We start from the raw sequence: 17592 nt of genomic DNA, 5'->3' as shown, positions 1-17592 counted from the left end.
GCACTTGGATCAAAGGGGCATCCATCGGAGGGCCAAGGATGGTCGTACCAGCTCGTATGAGGAGAGGAAAACCCTGATTTCTGGGCAGCCATCAAAAGCCACGAATTTTGCCTCCCCCATGGCCTCATCTCTATGGGGGAGGGCTCATCTACAGCACCAAGAAGCCATGGAGGAAGGGGCTAAGGGGCGGCGCTCCCCCGTGATGGCCGGCCGGCACAGGAGGAGCCCCCTCCGCCGCCGACGATCCCCGACGCCGCCCTGCACCTCACGTGCTGCCCCTTCTCCATCCTCTCCGTCATGATGCCGCCTTCACCAACACCTCCATCATCATATCCTCCATAGCTATAGCGGTCCACTCTCCCACAAACTTCTGTAATCCCCTACGTAAACTTGGTCTTTGATGTTATAAATTATTTGCAAATGATCTATTGCATCTATGTAATGTTTGTGTAATTCCCTTTTGTCACATGATTGATTGTTGAATCTCCATGGATGGTTTGAGCTGTATATTGGATTTGTTACAGTCCTATGGTGCCCATCATTTCTTGTATGTGGAGAAAGCTAGAGGGTGGGATGCTTGAGTGACAGAAACATGAGCCCCAATCTAGTGATTAAAGCATATGGGATAAAGAGGACCATTTGATCTTAATGCTATGGTTGGATATTTTTACCTTAATGTATATTCTATTATTGACGGATGTTTGTTAGAGTTCCAATCATAAGTACTTGTAATCATTGGATAGTGAGAGCTTGTTAGCTCTGCCTCTCCCACATAAAAGAGGAATATCAACCTTGAATTTGACTATTTGATCATGGACAATTCCACCACAATTACTACCACTTTTCCGCACTCATGGTACTGTTAGTTTATGGTCACTTAGTATATTTTATCACTACAACACTAACATTTACTTTCTTGTATTTATTATCTTGCAAAGCTTTCTCCCATACCCGTATTGTCACTCTAGTTTTATTTCCTAGATTTTGCAAAATGTTTAGTGTGCGTAGAGTTGTGTCAGTGGTTGATAGAACTTGAGAGAATATCTATCCCATCTTTAGGTCCTCGTTGGGTTCGACACTCTTACTTATCAAAAAGGCTACACATGATCCCCTATACTTGTGGGATATCAAGACCTTTTCTGGCGTCGTTGCCGGGGAGCAATAGCGTGGGGGTGAATGTTCTTGTGTGCACTTGTTTGCTTTGTCTCTAAGTAGTTTTACTTTCAGTTTTAAGTTGTTCCCTATATTTATATGGATAGGGAATACGAATTACAAAAAAATAGTTGTACTTGTTATCAAAAAACGTTTTTAAAAAGTAAAGTGATTGGAAAGATGAGTAAAGGTTAAGTGGGGGTCGACCTTGAACACTTGTGTTCATGCCTATGAAACCAAAAAATTATTTCCATGGAAGCTTTTTAGTTAAAACTTGTATATATTATGTACATATTTTACATATTCCTCTGTACCCTAAAAATAAAATGTATAGATAACTTCTAGTTTGTTTATGATGCAAGTTTGCCACTTTGCTGCCTAGAAACAGATTTCCGTGCTCGACCGTAGAGTTTTTTTGATTCGAGGTGCATAGATAGGTCTAATAATTCGATCTTGATCTGAAATTTCTTGAGTGCGAAGTACTGTTTATTACGTTACTAGTTTTGACTATTCTGATTTGAGGTGCGTAGATAGGTCTAATAATTCGATTTTTACTAACTATTCTGTTTAAAAAGATTTCATGTGCTTCACAGTAAAAAATCATGATAAATCTCAGAGTCGTATTTTGATCTGAATTGTTTTTTTGCATAAACCTGAGATTATCATCTGTCTTTCATTAATTTTGAGTTTTTCGATTTGAGCTACCTAAGTATTTCGTTGAGTGTCATCTTTACACACTGTTCTGTTTTGACAAATTTCTTAGTTTATTCAATATTGTACTTAGTGTTATTAGTTTCATTAGTTTTGCGATGGACAACAGAAATCATGAACACCTTAGTATATACAGTGGCTAATATTGAGTAAATATTATGAAGTTTTCAATGCTTGAACATGAGTGGATTTTATTTAATGAGTACTAACCCTACTAATGAGTTTTTGTCAAGTTTTATGTGAATGTAGCATTTAAGATCCAATGGAGATGGTGATACGAGATGAATAAGAAGAGAAAAGCTCAATATTGGGGCTCCCAAGTGCACCTCAATGAAGTATTCAAAAATATTCAATCATCAAAGCTTGGGGATGCCCAAGGCATCCCTCCTTTTTCCATGCCTAGCTAAAAGGCGTTAAAGAAAAGCGCTTGTGGGACGAAACCCACTTTGTTTTCCTTATGTTTTCATGTTGTTTTCTTTCAGTTTCTTTTGTTTTTGTTTGAGTCTTGGAAGTCATTACCTCTGTATCAACCTCTCCTTATCCTTTTTATTTCGTTTTGAGCCAAGTTTTAGCCTCTGATTGCAAAAAAGTTCAAAAGTTGTGACATGCTGTCCAGAAACAAATTATGTTTGGTTGACGGAACAATTCGCCAAAAAATACAAGATGATGTTTTTGATCTGAATTTTTTTAAACTATGCTCTATATAATTGACTTTCTGGCGTCTGTTCTGAGTTTTTTTATTTGAGTTTCAGAAGTGCCCCGAAAAAATTATTTACTACATGGTGGTTTGTTTTTCCCAGATTCTGCCATGTTTTGCGTTTTGATTGTTTTGCAAATCTTAAGCTTGCTTTTTATTTGCAAAAACCTTTTGCCAATATTGAGAAACTGTATCTCTTCTTGAAAATCTTTATTTCTAGTAGAAAATAAATTATTTTATTATGGGCACCAACCACTCTAATCAGCTTATGATGAGTTTTGTATGAAGGGAGTTTTCAATTATGCGATGGAACATGATGAAAGAAGATCCAAGAATGTCAAGCGCTCAAGCTTGGGGATGCCCCATGCACCCCCAAGAAATATTCAAGGAGACTCAAGCGTCTAAGCTTGGGATGCCCCGTACATCCCCTTCTCCATCAACAATCATCAGTTCGTCCTTCTCCATACTATATTTTTATTACTTCATATGTTATGTGCTATGCTTGGAGCGTCCCACTCTTTACTTCTCAGTTCGTTTAGTTTTATTTGCTGTAATAAATGGTTGTATCCCAACATATTAATTTGGAGAGAGACACGCTCCGTTTTAATTGCTTAGAACACTCTAGTTTTCACTCTTATTGTTTTGTGAGTGTTCACTTTTTGCTAGTAGTGCGTTTAGCTCTTATTTTCCACTCATATTTTGTTTAGAGCTTGTTAGTTTGTTTCAGTTATATATGATTATCTCTATGGTTTTTAATTAATATTATCTATGAGAGTTGTTTCAAGAAAGTTGATTGGTGTTGGAGAAGAGTAAAATATTTCATGCTTATAGTGGTGCAATAGGAAGCTCGTTTAGACTGTGGCTTAGACTTTAACGTGTCATGTTAGATATTATCTTAATTATATCCTTACTAGTTATTGATGTAGCATGACTTGTCTCAAATAGCTGAGAGTGCTTAATGTGCCATTGAAAGAATCATGTGTTGTTTTATCATATCGAAGCATAATATTGTGGTATTCTCCTTTACTACTTCATTCGGGTTGACTCGGCGGATGCTCACACCATGTTATGACTACAAACCAGTCACTTATAGCCTCTATGATCATTTAGTTTTTAACTTGTAATACCATTTATGCTTAGATTAATAATGTTTTTGTCGCTATGCATGATTATGGCCATTATTGCTCTCTTAATTTGTCGCTCTCAGTCTTTTGGTAGCCTCCACCTATACTGAGTATGAGCTCTACTCGTGCATCCAACTCCCAAAAACCAAAGTTTGCCAAATGTGTCCACCATACCTACCTACTGTGGTATTTAACCGCCACTCCAAGTAAATTTCTCATGTGCTACCTTTAAAACTTTCAAAATTATTCCTGTTTTGTGTCTCTGTTTTAGATCATGAGGAAGTAGTAGATAATTCATCATCTTCTCATACTGGAAGAGCTTTACCTTGGGTTTGCATGTCTAATATACGAACCCCTAATACGAGGAGGGACTGGCATGAGTGCGCCCAGATCGTAAAAGATAATAGCAACAAACAAAACTACCTTCACACTTTGTGCATGAGAAATCAGAATAGTGATAAACAAAGGAGACTAAGGGGATGTGATCGTCCCCACTTTGGGAGCCGTTTCTCAAAACTTATCGAGCATGAGAAGTGGGCTATCTGCTAGCATTCGTTGACGAATTATGCACCTCCCAAAAGCTTTTTTTACAATCTTATTGATTTCAAAAATCTCTAAAAGCTCTAGCACATGAGTAATCCCTGATTCCCTCTGCGAAGGGCCTTTCTTTTACTTTTATGTGGAGTCTTCATCTTCTAACTTTATGCACCAATTAAGAGAGCATAGTTGTCATTCTGATTATAATGTGCATAGTCCCAAAATTTATTATTGATTGATTCATGATGTGTTATTACTTGCTCTCAAATTATTTGTTCTAGTCATCCACTTGAACTTTGAAGGTGTCCTGGCATTTATGTTTTTCCCCACTCTTAAGGACAAGTGAAATACCACTTTGCTATGTTTTTTTTGCTCAAAACAAACCTATAACTTTCAAGTGCATTATTATTCATGATCTTTTGTTTGTGTTGCCTTTCATGTTGCAACATGGTTGCTAAGTTTCATTGTTAGAATTATATCTATCATGCCTATCTTTAGAGTGCTATGATCTCATCTTACAGATACTTTTACAAATATGATGATCAAGATTATGTTGGTAGCATGTCACCTCAAAAATTATTTTGTTTTTATCGTTTCACCTACTCGAAAATGAGTAGGAACTAAGCTTGGGGATGTTGATACGTCCAAAATGAATCTACAATTTTTGATGGTTTCATGCTAATTTTATGCTTTTGACAATTGTTTTCATATTAAGTTTATGATTTATTTGGACTAACCTATTAATAGTTGCAAAAGTGCATATTGTTCTTGTTTTACACTGTTATGTGTAGGAACTATCAAAAATAGAAGAGGAAACCTTGTTGGAGTCGAATTGAGACTTTTCTAAAATCTGTCTAAAAACTCTTTTTAACGATTGCCACGTTACGGGTTGAATACGGCCTGACGTCAGCTGTGCTTCCCTGGCAGTGGCGCCAGAAAAGTGATGATCCTGTAATCTCTAGTGTTAGCTAGACGAAAGCTTATGACAACGAACCTTCTCCTGCAACGGCACCAGAAGAATGCTGCTAGCACTCCCTGGCAATGAAACTAGAAGAATGTTGTTGATGGCCCACCAGTGCGTGGGTTCGCAGCAGTTTTCGAGGGTAGAGTATTCGACCCAATTTGTTGATAAGCCAGTCAGGAGGTGAGAGAATACTCTCGAGTATTAGCAGCTGAATTTTTCGGATTCAACCACACCTGAAAGATTAGTATCTGCAAGCACATTAGTAACGGCAAAGTAATATGATAACAACGGTGTCAGAAACGATCTGTTGACGGCAGACTATTCCTAACGATTGTATCAATGGCGCCTCCGTTGCCGCGTTGACGGAAGTTGTCAGTTCCCGTCAACGGCCGGTGAACCAACAGTGTAGTAGGTAGCAGCAGTGTAACGAGCAATAGTAGTGGCAAGGAACAGCAGTAGTGACAATAGTAGCAAGTAGCAACAGTAGCAAGCGACAGTAGTAGCAACAGTAGTAGCAGCAGTAGTAGAGCAAAAGAAGTGACATCAGTAGCAACAGTAGTAGCAGCAGAGCAAGACAAATAACAGCAGTAGTAGGACAAAATCGTAGGCTATGGGTCGGTGATTTGTTTGGATGATATTCATCATCCAACAGCTATAACACGGAGAGATATGTGGCTAGCTCCTGTTCGTCAATGTGATGTAGGCATGCATTCCGTGTGTCGTCATACGTGCTTAGGGAAAAGAACTTGCATGACATCTATTGTCCATCCCTCCCGTGGCAGCGGGGTCCAAAAGGAAACTACGGGATATTAAGGTTCTCCTTTTAATAAAGAACCGGACCAACACATTAGCACTTGGTGAACACATGCACTCCTCAAACTATGATCATCATCGGGAGTGGTTCCGGTTATTGTCACTCCAGGGTTGCCGGATCATAACACATAGTAGGTAACTACAACTTGCAAGATCGAATCTGAAACACACATATATTGGTGACAACATAATAATTTCAGATCTGAAATCATGGCACTCGGGCCCTAGTGACAAGCATTAAGCATGGCAAAGTAGTAGCAACATCAAATCTCAGAACATAGTGGATACTAGGGATCAATCCCCATCAAAACTAACTCAATTACATGATAGATCTCATCCTACTCATCACCGCCCAGCGAGCCTATGAATAGATTACCCACAAACGACGAAGAGCTTCATGGAGTTGGAGAGGGAAGAAGGTTGATGATGACGATGGTGATGATTTCCCCTCTCCGGAGCCCAAGACGGACTCCAGATCTGCCCTCCAGATGAAGAACAGGAGGTGGCGGCGCCTCCGTATCGAAAACATGACGAAAAATTCTCTTTTTATTTTTTCTGGGACGAAAGACAACTTATAGAGCTGGAGTTGGGGGCGGCAGGTGCCTGTGGGCTCCACAAGCCTGCCCACCGCCAACGGGGGCGGGGGGGGGGGGGGGGGTGGCGGAGTAGGGGCTTGTGGCCCACTTGCCCACCCCCTGAGGTGGAACTTGGCGCAGGTATTTTTGATATTATCCAAAACTGCTCCCCGTAAATTTTCAGGACGTTTGGAGAACTTTGATTTCTGCACAAAAATAACACCAAGGCAATTCTGCTGAAAATAGCGTCACTCCAGGTTAGTTCCATTCAAATCATGCAAATTACAGTCCAAAACAAGGGCAAAAGAGTTTGGAAAAGTAGATACGTTGGAGACGTATCAACTCCCCCAAGCTTAAAACCTTGCTTGTCCTCAAGCAACTCAGTTGACAAACTGAGAGAGAAAGAAAAACTTTGACAAACTCTGTTTGATCTTGTTGTTGCAACTATGTCTAACTCATAACCAGAATTTCAGCAAGATCACAAGTTAACCACATAAGCAAATGACACAAAGGTCTCACGGTAAACTAATATCAATGGCATAATCAGCTAACGAGCAAATAATAATGAGTTTCAAATACCAACACTTCAATCAAAACAAGCATGAAATAATATGAATAGGTGGTATCTCGCTAGCTCTTTCTGAGACCACAAAACATAAATGCAGAGCACTTTCAAAGATCAAGGGCTGACTAAACATTGTAATTCATAGCAACGAAGATCCAGTCATAGTCATACTCAATATCAATCAAAAGGAAAGCATAAAAATGACAGAGGTGCTCTCTAATTGGTGCTTATATAAGAGGAGGATGACTCGACAGGAAAATAAATAGACACACTCTTTGCAGAGGGAAGCATTGATTTGCAGAGGTGCCAGAGCTCAAGCTTTGAAAACAAAGATAATAATTTTGGGTGGCATGCTTTCATTGTCAACACAATGACCAAGAGTTCTCAATATCTCCCATTCTACTCATGCTATAAGCGGTTCCCAAACAGAAAAGTAAAGTTTTAACTCCCCCATCACCAATCAATCACAATCCACGGCTAGCCGAATCCTCGGGTACCGTCCATACTAACATCAATCCAGGGGGAGTCTTGTTTTACAGTTATGTTTTCGATTTAGGCGTGGAACTGGGCATCCGAAATACCGGCCCCTTTCTCGTGAAGGACTGTGAATAAACACATGTCGAGGATAACACTCCTAGCATGGAAGATACCAATAGCCCTCTGTCACCACATGAGCGGTTCGGGCATGCAAAACAGATTTATTTCTTGAAGGTTTAGAGAATGGCACATGCAAATTTACTTGGAACGGCAGGTTGATACCGCAAATAGGTAGGTATGGTGGAAGTGGATGCACAAGCAGTATTCCCGCTTAGTACAAGTGAAGGCTAGCAAAAGACTGGGAAGCGACCAACTAGAGAGCGACAACGGTCATCAAGATGCATTGAGTTTGATTAAAATTGAATGCAAGCATGAACAGGATATAAATCACCATGAACACCAACATCATAGAGGCTATGTTGATTTTGTTTCAACTACATGCATGAACATGCGCCAAGTCAAGCCACTTGAAACATTCAAAGGAGAATACCATCCTATCATACTACATCATAGTCATTTCAAAATCTATGTTGGCAATCAAGACAAACCATTATAAGCTCTCAACTGAATAAGCATGGCATCAGAAACTATGATCTCTAAGTTATCATTGAAAATAATATGGCTCTTTGAAAGCTAAAATGGTAAGCATGCAAGAACCAATAAACATTGTAAGCAATATCTTCTACCTTGACACAAGGAAAAATAAAACTATTTACACGGGAAAGCTCCCAACAAGCAAAAGAAGAAAGAAAAATCTTTTTGGGTTTTCTCAAAAGGACACAAAACAAGAAAACAAGAAAACGAAAAGAAACTAGCATGGATAACACAGTGGCAAAGTGTAAACACCGGCTAACAACGTGAAAGCATAAGCATGAATGTAAAGTCGGTGAGAACACGTACTCCCCCAAGCTTAGGCTTTTGGCCTAGCTTGGTCTACTCCCATGGTGGGTCCTGGCGATACCCAAAGTCATAACGGGTATTATACGGGAGTGCTGCAGCAACTGCCTGAATAGCTGCATCACGAAGTCGAGCAGCAGTCGCCTCCCTCTCATACTCCTCTGCCTCTCCTATGGTTACGTAGTATCTTCGTTTAACCTGAAAGTCAAAGAAAGCAGGAGCAGGAAGGGTAATATGGAAAACACGCTGCTGGTTAAATATCAAGTGGTATAGGAGGGATCCATGATCTCTCTCAAGGAACTGGTAGCATGTTAGAGCGACACGATTAAGGTAGGCTGTACGGAGAGGAGGCTCTTCTGGACGGATGGATACCCCAAGAAAATTTGTTAAGCGTGTAGCATAAACTCCACCAAAGAAATCCCCCTCACTGGCATTTTTATTCATCCTCCTTGCTATAATAGCTCCCATATTGAAGCTCCTGTCACCTGTTACTGCGCTCTTAAGGATACTAAGGTCGGAAGCGTATAGGTGACAATGTGCACCCTTGCCGTTAATGCACCTACCTATGAAGAGGGCAAGGTACTGCAAGGCAGGGAAATGGATGCTTCCTATGGTGGCTTGCGTGATATCTCTGGTTTCTCCCACAGTTATATTGGAGACAATGTCTCTGACCGAAGACTTAGGAGGATCAATAACACTACCTCCATCGGGTATCTTGCAAATCCTATTGAAATCCTCCAGACCCACGGTATAGGATTTATCGTACAGATCAAACAGTATGGACGAGTCTTGGCCGGCTAAGAATTTAAATATACGCACAAAAAAGGCAGTGAGCATACCATACTGTCCACATTTATCTGCGAGGAATTCTTCTAACCCGGCATTGCGGACAAGTGCATCAAACTCATCCTTGAAACCTGCTTCGATCATGAACTCATCGGAAGGCCATTCACATGGTTGCACCGGTGCGTCCCTTAGTTGAAAAGGTTCGGGCTCCCGAAAAGAGATACGGGACCCTTCTTACTTGAGGAACCACCATGAAACTTCCTCCTGAACATAATTTCCTTTTGCTGAAATTTTTGAAGTTCAAGAGAAAAGTGAATAAAGACCCACCACACCTTGTAGCAACTACTCCTACTAGTGCCTAGAGACCGTATCACGAGCTAAAACTACTTGGGACCAGCTAAAATCAACTTTTCTAGCTCAAGAATAGGGTCACCAAGGTAGCAAGAATTCGTGAAGGATAAAGAACTAGAGCAAAAACTAATTGGACCAATGGAGGAGTCACTTACCAAGGAGTAATTTCCCCAAAACGGTTCGGAGAATGATGCTTTGAGCAAGGAGATCGAAAATCACAGCCAAATGAGCAAGAACACAGGTTTGAGCTGCAAAACAATTTTTTCTGGAGGTGGAAGAAGAGGCTCGGAGCTGGAATGAGTGGAGGGGATGCCTGTGGGCCCCAAAAGCTTGCACCCCGCCACGAGGGGGGGTAGGTGGCGGTGGGGGGGGGCTTGTGGCCCACTGGTCAGCCCCCCTAACCAGCTCTCAGGCCCAGAAATTTTCAAAAATTCCAGAAAAAATCACACTAAATTTTCACGACCATCGGAGAACTTTTATTTTTGAGGTATTTTTCTCCAGGACGCTAAAACAGAAAGCAGGAAAAACTAAACTAATTCTATCATTTTTCTTCTAAGCAACAGAAAAGGAAGACTCAAAGCAGAGGTATGTGACTCTCTGATTCATCCGTTTCATGGTCATCGGAAGAAGTCCGTCAATGGGATTGATCAAGTCCTTATGGCAAAACCTTCTCGAATCGCAAGAGAGAACGGAGAATTTTCGAATAGCCACTAAGTCACCTCAATGGGGATATGAATCTCCCCAACAAGCAAATCATACTTCATCTTGACACAAGGAATAGGGCATTCAAAGCTCCCAATGAGAATCAATGAAGTCTTTTCGATAGCATTGATGCAATGTACTTGATATCGTTTCTTCGGAAGGTGCACGGTGTGCTCATTACCGTTGAAATGGAAAGTGACATTGCCTTTGTTGCAATCTATAACAGCCCCTGCAGTGTTTAAAAAGGGTCTTCCGAGGATGATAGCCATGGCATCGTCCTAGTGAATATCGAAGATAACAAAGTCTGTTAAGATAGTGGTATTAGCAACCACAACAGGCACATCCTCGCAAATGTCGATAGGGAAAGCAGTTGATTTGTCGGCCATTTGCAGAGAAATTTTAGTGGGTGTCAACTTATCCAACTCAAGTCTACGATAAAGGGAGAGTGGCATAACACTAACACCGGCTCCAAGGTCACATAAGGCAGTTCTTACGTAATTTCCTTTAATAGAGCAAGGTATAGTGGGCACTCCGGGATCAGCAAGTTTCTTAGGAGTTCCACCTTTGAAAGTGTAATTGGCAAGCATGGTGGAGATCTCAAGATCTGGTATCTTCTGTTAATTAGTCACAATATCTTTCATGTACTTGGCATACGGAGACATCTTGAGCATATCAGCTAACCACATCTGCAGAAAGACAGGTCTTATCATCTCAACGAAGCGCTCAAAATCCTCATCATCCTTTTTCTTGGATGGCTTAGGAGGAAAGGGCATAGGTCTCTGAACCCATGGCTTTCTTTCTTTACCATGCTTCCTAGAAGTGAAGTCATTCTTGTCGTATCTCTTAGGTTGTGGATTATCAGGATTAACCGTAGGTTCAATCTCCACATCCTCATCATGGCTAGGTTGAGCATTATTATGAAAATCACTGTCCACATTGTCGCCAGGTTCATGTTCATCACCTGATTGTGTTTCTGCTTCAGACGTAGAAATATCATTAGGTTCTTCAGGTGTGATAGTATTTGGTGAACTGGCGTGCAGGTTTCTATCATCCTTCTTCTTCTCCTTAGGATGACTAGGTGTATCAGCATTGATTCCTTGAGAATCTTGATCAATTCTTTTAGGATGACCTTCAGGATACAAAGGTTCCCGAGTCATTTTGCCTCCTCTAGTAATGACCCTGACAGAGTTGTCATTTAATTCACTGAGCAAGTCATTCTGAGCTTTAAGTACTTGTTCTACCTGAGTAGTAATCGTAGAGGCATGTTTACTCAGAAGCTTCGGGGCATTGACATTTCTGTCTACACAAGCACTTAATGGCTAAGCATACGAGTACTTTGTTCCAAATGTCTGCTAACACAATCATTGAAACTCTGTTGTTTGGCAACAAAGTTGTCAAATTCATCAAAACATAGGCTAGCAGGTTTATCAAAAGGAATATCACTCTCATCAAACCTACGCAGAGAATTCACTTGTACTACCTGTATCGGGTTATCGAGACCATGAATCTCTTCGATAGGTGGTAGATTTTTGATATCTTCAGATCTAATGCCTTTCTCTTGCATAGATTTCTTGGCTTCTTGCATATCTTCGGGACTGAGGAATAGAATACCTCTTTCCTTAGGAGTTGGCTTAGGAGGTGGTTCGGGAATAGTCCAAGCATTATCGTTGATCAAGAGGTTATTCAGTAGGGTCTCAGCTTGTTCTACAGTTCGTTCCCTAAAAACACAACCGGCACAACTATCTAGGTAGTCTCTAGAGGCATCGGTAAGTCCGTTATAGAAGATATCAAGTATCTCGTTCTTCTTAAGAGGGTGATTAGGCAAAGCATTCTGTAGCTGGAAGAGCCTCCCCCAAGCTTGTGGAAGACTCTCTTCTTGGAATTGAGGAAAGTTGTATATTTCCTGCAAGGCAGCTTGCTTCTTATGGGACGATCCTCCCCCAAGCTTGTGGAAGACTCTCTTCTTGGACTCTCTTCTTGGAGCAAGAGAGGTGAACCAGGCTTTAGCATCATCCTTTAGAGAGAAAGGAAACAGCTTAAGGATATAGTAGTGGCAGATCTTCTCCTCATTAGTGAAAAGGTTAGCTATTTCGGATAGTTTGGCAAGATGGGCTATGACCGTCTCAGACTCATAACCGTGAAAAGGATCAGATTCAACTAGAGAGATTATCTCAGGGTCGACAGATAATTCATAATCCCTATCGGTGACAAAGATAGGTGAAGTAGCAAACTTCGGATCATTTTTCATCCTAACTTCCCGAGATTTTTCCTTCCACTTGAGAACTAATTTCTCAGCGTCATAGGCATCCTTACACGCAAGAAAATCCTGAGCTATCTCTCCATCCATAACGTAACCCTCAGGTATATCAGGCAATTCATATCTAGGAGAGCTAGATCTAGCAGGAGCAAAAGCAGGTTCTATCTCAATAGCGTCGGTAGTTTTAGAAGCATCACGAGCATTGGCAGTAACTCTAGCAATATGAGCATCAAGGAACACTCCTAGTGGAACATCAAGCAAAGGAGCATCTCTAGCAGTATCAAGCATAGCATCATCAGGCAAAATAGCATCTTTAGCATCAATCAGGCAAACCAGTATCAGGCATAGCATCTCTAGCAGTATCAAGCATAGCATCATCAGTCATAGTATCAAGCATAGCATCTCTGGCAGTAGTATCACAAGCATCATCAAGCAGAGGCGACATATCAAGATTTCTAGCAGGAGGTGAAGTCGCAAACTTACTCATAACTGAAGGTGAATCAAGTGCAGAGCTAGATGGCAATTCCTTACCTCCCCTCGTACTTGAGGGCAAGACTTTGGTCTTCGGATCCTTCAGATTCTTCATAGTGATCAGCAGATATAAATCCCAAGTAACTCAGAGAATATAGCAATACCTCCCCGGCAACGGCGCCAGAAAAATGCTGACGTCAGCTGTGCTTCCCTGGCAGTGGCGCGAGAAAAGTGCTGATCCTGCAATCTCTAGTGTTAGCTAGACGAATGCTTATGACAACGAACCTTCCCCTGCAACTGCACCAGAATAATGTTGCTAGCACTCTCCGGTAGTGAAACTGGAAGAATGTTGTTGATGGCCCACCAGCGCGTGGGTTCGCAGCAGTTTTCGAGGGTAGAGTATTCAACCCAATTTGTTGATAAGCCAGTCAGGAGGTGAGAGAATACTCTCGAGTATTAGCAGCTGAATTTGTCGGATTCAACCACACCTGAAAGATTTGTATCTGCAAGCACAGTAGTAACAGCAAAGTAATATGATAACAACGGTGTCAGAAACGATCTGTTGACGGCAGACTATTCCTAACGATTGTATCAATGGCGCCTCCGTTGCCGCGTTGACGAAAGTTGTCAGTTGCCGTCAACGGCCGGTGAACCAATAGTGTAGCAGGTAGCAGCAGTGTAACGAGCAATAGTAGTGGCAAGGAACAGTAGTAGTGACAGCAGTAGCAAGTAGCAACAGTAGCAAGCGACAGTAGTAGCAACAGTAGTAGTAGCAGCAGCAGAGCAAAACAAGTGACAGCAGTAGCAACAGTAGTAGCAGCACAGCAAGACAAGTAACAATAGTAGTAGGACAAACTCGTAGGCAATGGGTCGGTGATTTGTTTGGATGATATTCATCATGCAACAGCTATTAAACGGAGAGATATGTGGCTAGCTCCCGTTCGTCAATGTGATGTAGGCATGCATTCCGTGTGTCGTCATACGTGCTTAGGGAAAAGAACTTGCATGACATCTATTATCCATCCCTCCCGTGGCAGCGGGGTCCAAAAGGAAACTACGGGATATTAAGGTTCTCCTTTTAATAAAGAACCGGACCAACGCATTAGCACTTGGTGAACACATGAACTCCTCAAACTATGATCATCACCGGGAGTGGTTCCAGTTATTGTCACTCCGGGGTTCCCGGATCATAACACATAGTAGGTAACTACAACTTGCAAGATCGGATCTAAAACACACATATATTGGTGACAACATAATAATTTCAGATCTGAAATCATGGCACTCGGGCCCTAGTGACAAGCATTAAGCATGGCAAAGTAGTAGCAACATCAAATCTCAGAAGATAGTGGATACTAGGGATCAATCCCCATCAAAACTAACTCGATTACATGATAGATCTCATCCTACTCATCACCACCTAGCGAGCCTACGAATATATTACTCACGAACGACGAAGAACTTCATGGAATTGGAGAGGGAAGAAGGTTGATGATGACGATGGCGACGATTTCCCCTCTCCGGAGCCCAAGACGGACTCCAGATCTGCCCTCCAGATGAAGAACAGGAGGTGGTGGCGCCTCTGTATCGAAAACCTGACGAAAACTTCTCTTTTTATTTTTTTCTGGGACGAAAGACAACTTATAGACCTGGAGTTGGGGGCGGCAGGTGCGTGTGGGCCCCACAAGCCTGCCCACCGCCACCAGGGGGGTGGTGGCGGAGCTGGGCTTGTGACCCACTGGCCCACCCCCTGAGGTGGAACTTGGCGCATGTATTTTTGATATTTTCCAAAACTGCTCCCCGTAAATTTTCAGGACGTTTGGAGAACTTTGATTTCTACACAAAAATAACACCAAGGCAATTCTGCTGAAAACAGCGTCAGTCCAGGTTAGTTCCATTCAAATCATGCAAATTATAGTCCAAAACAAGGGCAGAAGAGTTTGGAAAAGTAGATACGTTGGAGACGTATCACGGCCTCAGATGGAAATCTCACAGAAGACACAAGTGTGGGGAATTTTATTCTGATAATTTTAGACATACAATTCGGCAATTTGGAGTTCGGACGCTCTAGTAAATCCAGTTTTACTAGAGGACAAAAATCTGATTACGGGATTACGGGAATCGATGATGTGATTGAGTCCAACTCTTACCATATTTGATGGATTTGACCAAGCCACGACTTTGGGACCTCATTAGGGCTGAGGGGGGGGGTTCCTAGGAAGGTTATATAGGTGCCTAAGAGCCCTTGGATCAAAGGAGCATCCATCGAAGGGTCAAGGATGATCGTCTCTCCTCATACAAGGAGAGGAAAACCCTAATTTCTGGGCAGCCACCAAAAGCCACGAATGTTGCCTCCCCCATGGCCTCATCTCCATGGGGGAGGGCTCATCTACAACACCGAGAAGCCATGGAGAAAGGGGCTAAGGGGTGGTGCTCCCCCATGATGGCCGGCCGGCGCAGGAGGAGCCCCCGGCGCCGCCCTGCACCTCACGTGTCGCCCCTTCTCCATCCTCCCCGCCATGATGCCGCCTTCACCAACACCTCCATCATCATCTCCTCCATAGCTACAGCGGTCCACTCTCCCACAAACCTTTATAATACCCTATGTAAACATGGTGTTTGATGTTATAAATTATTTGCAAATGATCTATTGCATCTATGTCATGTTTGTGTAGTTCCCTTTTGTCATATGATTGATTGTTGAATCTCCATGGATGGTTTGAGCTATATATTGAATTTGTTACAGTCCTATGGTGCCCGTCATATGTTTATGCGTGCATGGATCACATCACAGGGTTTTTAGTATGTGTAGAAAGCTAGAGGGTGGGTTGCTTGAGTGACAGAAACATGAGCCCCAATCTAGTGATTAAAGCATATGGGATAAAGAGGACCTTCTGATCTTAATTCTATGATGGGTATTTTTACCTTCATGTATCTTCTAGTATTTACAAATGTTTGCTAGAGTTCCAATCATAAGTACTTGCAATCATTGGATAGTAAGAGCTTGTTAGCTTTGCCTCTCCCACATAAAAGAAGAATATCAACCTTGAATTTGACTATTTGATCATGGACAATTCCACCACAATTACCACCACTTTTCCGGACTCATGGTACTGTTAATTTATGGTTACTTAGTATATTTTATCGCTACAGCACTAACATTAACTTTCTTGTATTTATTATCTTGCAAAGCTTTCACCCATACCCGTATTGTCACTCTAGTTTTATTTCCTAGATATTGCAAAACGTTTAGTGTGTTTAGAGTTGTGTCAGTGGTTGATAGAAATTGAGAGGATATTCATCCCACCTTTAGCTCCTCATTGGGTTCGACACTCTAACTTATTAAACAACTACACACGATCCCCTATACTTGCGGGATATCACTCCCCTATTTCTATGTTCGTAGAGAATACTAAGTTGAAAGATGATAGTAGAAATTATGCTGACTGGCTCCGTAAAATGAGGATTGTTCTCATTTCCGCACAGAAGGCTTATGTCCTTAATGCACTACTTGGTATGCTACCCCCCGAGCGTTGTCTGTGGATGTTGCCAACATGTGACATACACGTTTTTGATGACTACGTGGTAGTTCAATGCGTCATGCTTTATGGCTTAGAATTGAGGCACCCAAGATGTTTTGAACGTCATGGAACATATGAGATGTTCTAGGAGCTGAAATTAGGATATCAGGCTCATGCCCGTGTTGAGAGATATAAGACCTCCGACAAGATTCTTTGACTAAAAAGTAAGGGAGAAAAGCTCAATCGTTGAGCATGTGCTCATATTGTTGATCTTCCAAATAAGATAGTGATTGACATAGTTCTCCAAAGTCACTGCAACCAAGCTACTCAGCTTCGTGATGAACTATAACATATCAGGGATAGAGATGATGATCCCTGAGCTATTCGCGATGTTTGACACCGCGAAGGTAGAAATCAAGCAGGAGCATAAAAGTGTTGATGGTTAGTAAAACCACTAGTTTTAAGAAGGGCAAAGGGATTAAAGGGAAACTTCGAGAATGACAAGTGAGTTGTCACTCAATGAAGGAACCCAAGGTTGAAGCCAAAACCGAGAATAAGTGCTTCTATGATGAGGGGAATGATCACTAAGGTGGAACTGCCCTAGACACTTGGTAGATAAGAAGGCTGATATGTCGACAAAAGTATATTAGATATACGTGGTATTGATGTGTACCTTACTAGTACTCCTTGTAGCACTCGGTTATTTATATACCGGTTCAGTTGCTAAATGTTAGTAACTAAAAATAAAAGTTGCAGAATAAACGGATACTAGCTAAGGTGAGGTGATTCCAAGGTTGATGTGATCACAATCGCATGCTCCCTGTACCTTCGGGATTAGTGTTAAACCTAAATAGTGATTGGTGTTTGCGTTGAGCATGGACATGATTGGATCATGTTTATTGCAATACGGTTACTCATTTAAAGAGAATAAT

The sequence above is a fragment of the Hordeum vulgare genome, chromosome 3H (assembly GCF_904849725.1).
Source record: "Hordeum vulgare subsp. vulgare chromosome 3H, MorexV3_pseudomolecules_assembly, whole genome shotgun sequence".
Lineage (NCBI taxonomy): Eukaryota > Viridiplantae > Streptophyta > Magnoliopsida > Poales > Poaceae > Hordeum > Hordeum vulgare.
This window is presented reverse-complemented; position numbering follows the sequence as displayed.